The sequence below is a fragment of the Myotis myotis genome, unplaced genomic scaffold, assembly GCF_014108235.1.
Source record: "Myotis myotis isolate mMyoMyo1 unplaced genomic scaffold, mMyoMyo1.p scaffold_m19_p_4, whole genome shotgun sequence".
Lineage (NCBI taxonomy): Eukaryota > Metazoa > Chordata > Mammalia > Chiroptera > Vespertilionidae > Myotis > Myotis myotis.
This window is the reverse complement of record NW_023416346.1, coordinates 53,410,242-53,416,241: the sequence shown is the minus strand read 5'-3', so window position 1 is coordinate 53,416,241 and position 6,000 is coordinate 53,410,242. Positions and strand designations below refer to the sequence as shown.

The 6,000-nt window shown below is 46.6% G+C and overlaps 1 protein-coding gene across 7 annotated transcripts in view; it reads left to right on the top strand.

Annotated features, from left to right (window-relative positions):
- Window positions 1–1,816: 1,816 nt before the first annotated feature.
- The window catches only part of MID2 (midline 2), a 122,725-nt gene continuing 118,541 nt past the window's right edge, over window positions 1,817–6,000 (top strand). For 3 of the 7 annotated variants that reach the window (XM_036304021.1, XM_036304023.1, XM_036304020.1), the window contains exon 1: window positions 1,841–1,966. The gene's annotated coding sequence lies outside the window, so the exon portion shown is untranslated. Of the gene's footprint in view, window positions 1,967–2,449; window positions 2,584–6,000 lie in introns of those variants that run through there. The other 4 variants (XM_036304025.1, XM_036304024.1, XM_036304022.1 and 1 more) reach the window with 3 other exon arrangements.

Here is a 6,000-nt window from a genome sequence, read left to right as displayed (position 1 = left end):
TATTTTACTTAATGTATTATCATCAAGCATCATCCTCATCACATGCCACATTTCCCTTTATGTATATGCCAAATTTTGTCTCTCCACTCATCCGTTAGAGGATATTTATGTTGCTTCCAACTTGGCTATTGTGAAAAATGTTGCAATGAACATGGAAGTGCAAATAGCTCTTTGAGAGTCTGCTTTCAATTCTTTCAAATATACTTCTAGAATTGAGACTACTGAATCCTGTTAGTTCTATTTTTAATATTTTGAGGAACCTCTGGATTCCAGAGTTTTTTCCATAGTGGTTGCACCATTGTACATTCCCATCAACAGTTTACAAGGGTTCCAATTTTTCCACATACTTGCTAACACATTTTCTTTTTGTTTTGGTTCACTTCTTAATAATGGCCATTTTGATAGGTGTGAGGTGATTTCTCATTGTGGTTTTGATTTGCATTTTCCTGATGATCAGTGATGTTGAGCATCTTTTCATATGCTTTTTGGTCATTTGTATATGTATGTCTTCTTTGGAGAAATATCTATTCGACTCCATTGCCCATTTGTTAACTGGGTTATTTATTGTTTTGTTATTGGTTTGTAGGAGCTGTTTTTTTTTTCTTTATTTAATAAGATATTGCAAATGTGTCCATATCCCCCCAATGTCCCCTCATCCCCCCAATAGGAGTTGTTTATATATTCTGGATATTAACGCTTTATCAGATATAAGGCTTGCAAATATTTTCTCTCCATTCTTGCCTTTTTAGTTTGTTGATTCTTCTGCTGCACATTTTTCGAGTTTGATGTAGTCCCGCCTGTCAATTTTGCTTCCCTTGCCTGTGCTTTTGGTGTGACTCTAACTTTTACTTCTCTTAAGGCCAGACTTTCATCAGGATAGCCTGGTTGTGATTTTTGCCTCCCTTTCCATCTCAGTGTTCTCTAGCACATTGTTTAAAAGGGGTGTTGCCTAATTACTACTGCTTCTCTGGTGCTTCCCAGAGTTACCTTAATTTTTTCTGGGCTTGCTTACATGCACAGTAATGGGAGGTCTATGTGAGAGGGGATGTTTCCTCCCATTTTCTAGCTTCTTTCCCCTTCATCTCCCCATTTCCCACAAGTTTGGAAGTTAATCTCCTCTGGGCCTCTTGTTTCTTCCCTTTGGAATCTTCCTTGTAAGTGGGGAGGTGGTCTCTGAGCCAATGACAGGTCAGCCAAGAGGTACATCATACCAATAAAGGTTTCTGGGTTCTAGATGAACCAATTAGCTTCTTAGGGACATTGGATACCTAGATAGCTAGCATCTATTCTATTGCCCTCTTTAGTAAGGATTCTTTTGTTTTGTCTATCAAGGATTGGGATGTGCAAATGAAACCCTACTTTTTATTTTAATTTGATGGCTTTAATCCATCCCCACAGTTTGTGTGTGTGTGTGTGTGGTTTTTTTTTTACCATGGCCAATAAAACACAGCCATTCTCCCTGTGTAAAAAGAAAGAGGGGTTGGGTTTCCTTCAATTGTCTGCCCTTTTCTGTCTCCTCCACTATTTTTGTTTTACTCTGTTGTTAACTTTGCATAGAGCAGCTTCATCAGAGGACCTGTGCTGTGGACTGGGGCTCTCATCTCATTGGCGCTTGCAAGGGCCTTTTCCTCGTTCTAACCTGAGGGTTCCTGGGACCAAGGGGCTGGTGGGTGGAAGAAGAGTTTGGCCATAATCTGCTTTCTGCATTTCACACACATTCTTCGCCCAGTTTCTTTCTCTCTTTCTCTCTTTCTCTCTCTCTCTCTCTCTCTCTCTCTCTCTCTCTCTCTCTCTCTCTCTCTCCCCCCTCTCTCCTCGCGTGCGCGCGCGCGCACACACACACACACACACACACGCGCGCGTGCGCGCGCGCGCGCGCGCGGACACACGCCCCGGCTCTGCCCCTCTCGGTGTGTCTTCCTTCAAGATGACAGGGCGCTGGAGAAAAGGCTGCTGGAATCAGCTGGTAGGTACAGCAGTAACCCTAACCCCACCCACCCGCTGGTTTTGCTTGCTCAGGTTTCTTGGGTCACTACTATCCAGGGAGAAAACAAGTAAATGCGCCTCCAGAGGAGGGGTTGGGGGAACTGGGAGCGGAGGGGACGTCGGAAGGTGAGGTTGGGAAGGTGGCCAAGTGCCCCTGCTGCTGGGGCCCTTCTCAGTACTCCCTCAGGGCCTCAGTCCCAGCCCTGTTTGCCCCCACCCTACCCCCTTTTCGAAGCGATTGCTTTTTTTTCCTCTGCTGCGGCGGAAATGACAGTGTGGTGCTGCCTTGGTGTCATGGTGCTGCCCCTGGATTGAGGTGGTGAAAACTCTTAAGTTTGGCTCCGGAGCATCGCAACCGCCTTGCTGTCCCTGGCGGGGCGCGCAGGAGGGCGGATCCCAGCAGCTGCGCGGCGGCAGCGGCGAAGACGAAGGCGGGCGGCGGCCTAGAGAGGCGGCGGTAGCGGTGGCGGCGGCGGCGGCGGCGGCCCGGGAGCTCTCGCAGCAGCCAGAGCCAGAGGCAGCTCGCGGCGGAAGCAGGCGAGCGCCCTGCGCTCTAGGGCGCGCTCAGGAGATGGCAGGCACGCGGAAACGCTCTGGGTAAAATGCGCCCCTTCTCCACGGTCCTCGGGGGGCCGAGCGCCCCCGCTCGCGCGCCACAGCTCTGGCTGCCTCTCAGGTGTCGCCGGGCCCGGCGCGGGCCAAAGGCTCCCGGGCTCGGCGGGGCTGGGCGATGGGGCCCGCGAGGCTCGAGGCGGCGGCAGGGGCGCCGGGCCAGCTCTGGTATCCCTTTGCGCTGTTGGGCCCCGGGTGCTAGTCACTGCTGCCCTCCTGGAACGGAGTTTGCTCTCCGGGGTGCGGGCGGGGGCGGTCCGAGGCCTCCCGCGCAGCCGGCCGGGCCTGGCGCGGCCAGTAGAGCGGCTCCTTCCCACGAGCGCCTTCCCACGCTCCGGTGGCCGGCAGCCTCCTCAGCCTGGCCGGCGCCCCTAGACCGGCAGTCTGCCGGGGGTGGCTGCTGTGGCAGCCAGAGATGCCGTGGACACCCTGCAGGCAAGGAGGCCCAGCGAAACTTAATTTCTTTTTTTGCCAGGGGAGTGATCCTCAAGTCTCTGGGTGGTTCCTTATTTCTGGCCTAGCTCTGAGACCAGCTCAGCGGGGGACAGGGGAAACTTACATATGTACACTCGACAGACTGTGACTGACTCTGGGAGAGATGGTGTTTTTCCATTTCTGGCTTGTAAGAATTAAGTAAATAACTGTGGAGTAACATTTACAAAAACGTTTCGGTGATGATAAGGTTTAGGTTACTTAGCACTTTGTGTGTAGCACATTATTTCTCGGAGGTTTTCCTCAGAGCAGTAATTTGGAATCCTGGGGTCCTTGTGTTCTTCACTGTTGCTCTCTCACACTTCCCAACCCACCTTCACACTCACCTTCCTTCTTATCACACATCTTCCTTCTTCCACCTTATCACACATCTACCTGCCTACCTAAATCTCCCACCAGAACCTACCCATCCCACACACCCTTCCACCCTGTGTACTCCCAGCTTCCCAGCTATGCAGTCTCTTGCTCCTCAACCAGTTTGCCTTTTTCAGGATTTCTGAGTGTGGGGAATGTGTTGAGTGATGGTTGTGTGTCTCTGAGGAGGAACCCTTATAAAAGAATATATTAGAGACTACGTAAATAGACAAATACTGCGGGAGAGTTGATTCCTCTGATTCCCAGGTTGGGCCATAAGGGTTACCTTTAACCCCATCCTTTTGCCTCCCAGTACTCTAATCAGTTATCTGGTCATGTTCCAATAGAAGGGAAATGCTGAAGAGAGAGAGTCTCTTCCCTACTTCCCACTCTACCCCTAACCCTCACATCCTTCCAACCCTCTCCACTCATCATGCCCTGAGGGGGAACCAGTCTACTATTTTTATATATTCCTGCCCAATCAATTAAGTTAATATACTAGTAGATGTATAATGTGAATTATGTTTTTCTGATTGTTCCTTACAACTAGATTTATGTGGTTGAAATATGGGTTTAGGGGCCCAGACGATCAGAGAGTTCATCCCAAATCTGATATTGCATTATCTCTATGGCCTTAGGACATTCTTCTGACCTTTCTTTCATAGTTGATGCAGTTGTATAAAAGGCATAATATTGTGTACTAGGTATTGTGAGCTTTCTCTTGGCCTTTGGAAGATGGAAGGGTTCTATACAACCTCAGCATTACACTTTTCAAAGAAAGTGCTTCATTAACCTTTTTATTGGTATAATAGATTGACTGGAAACCTAGTTTCTGGAAACCTTAACTTGCCATTATTAGCCCCCCTGGAGCCAAATCTATCACCATACTTTGGCCCTAAGTCTGTTTTTCCCCCCTAATGCACAAACAACTGAATGAAACATACATAAAACTAGATATACAGAGTAATGGTGATTATTTTAAGTAGAGGCTTAAATCATATCTAATGTACTGCAACCTAACAATCTGAGTCAGGCTGATCTGAAAACATAACCTCACCCATTTTTTTTTTTTTTTGCCTTTATGGGGCAGTCAGTTAATTTCTGAAAAGTTGCATAAATAATTTTAGGTATGGCTATATAAGCATGATTAGGATCTAGTAGAGTTGAGTCAATAATATTTATTAAGTGCCTACAATGTGAAGAGACCTCTGCTGACTGGGCGGAGGCCCCAGCCTTGGCCTAGTATTTTGGCCTCCTGCTTGTTTGAGGCCTACCTCTTTACTTGCAGCTCCAGGATCAGGACAGGGAGGGGCTGTGAGGGGTAGGGTAGAGGCTATGAAGAGGCAATTGTTTCTCTGGTTTACTTTCCTGACTACTAGACTTCTCATCTTGCATGTTGTGCCTTGCATGGCCACCCCCTGGGAAGTACTGCCACAAATCAGAGTGACTTGATTGCTATACAAATGTATCATCTGAACAGTGCAAAATGATTTAGATGAAGTTGGTTTAGTTAATCCCTTCTCTTTAAGTGCAGGACAACCTGCTCCAACTTGCAGATTCTAAAGCAGTGCCAGTGAGGTCTCATAATTGCATCTAAAAATTGCTCTGGGTAGTCAGCCTATCCAATCCCTCCCCTCTCCTCCCATAAAATCTGCTGACACCATGACAGTTGAGAAGGAAACTGCTGGAGGAGTATGTCTTTACCATTCACCAAACCTCATTGGCTTGGTGAAGAGGTGAGAATGTCTTTTTTTACTATATTCCTTGGCACTCAGGTTCTCTCTTTTCCAACTGGGACACAGCTCCTTAAAAAGCAGGTAAAGACAGGGCTGAGTCACAGAATGTGTCTCAAATGGCTTTTCTAAGAGGTACCTGCTTGGCCTCAGGTGTGTCTGTCACTCAGTCTTTATGGATTTTGGTAACTCCCTAGGTATTAGGCAATGGGATTTGGGTGCTAGTGGAGGCCAGTGGTGCTGCATTTCCACTTAGCACTAAGATTTTGTCTTCTCTGCAAAGGAGAATATGAGGCAGTGTGTTTGCAAAATAACTCCGTACTTAAGCTGAATATCTTGACTTAGAGCCTTGCATCATCAAAATATGACATGTAACATATTGATACTGGACATATGATATATCAGGAAAGCTCACAGTTTTTCACTTTTTGATGATTAAAAGTTTGGGACCAAGGCGTTATTGCACTAAGATCTGTATTTCCAGTTTCTCAAAAAGCATTGAATTAATCACTGAGCAAGGTGGAAAAAAGACTAGAAAAGTGTTTCTCAGCCATTGTATTGAATAATGCTAACAAGTTTCCCTATTAGCTATGAGGCCTTGGGCAAATTCCTTAACTTCTCTGAGCCTCAGATTCCTCACCTATAAATAATAATAGTATCTACCTTTTTTTCCAGCTTGTTGAATTTCTTTATTTTTTTCTTTTTATTGAACTTATTGGAGTGACACTAGTTAACAAAATTATACAGGTTTCAGGTGCACAATTCTACAACACATCATCTGTACACTGTATGGTATTTTCTTCACCCTAAATCAAGTCTCCAT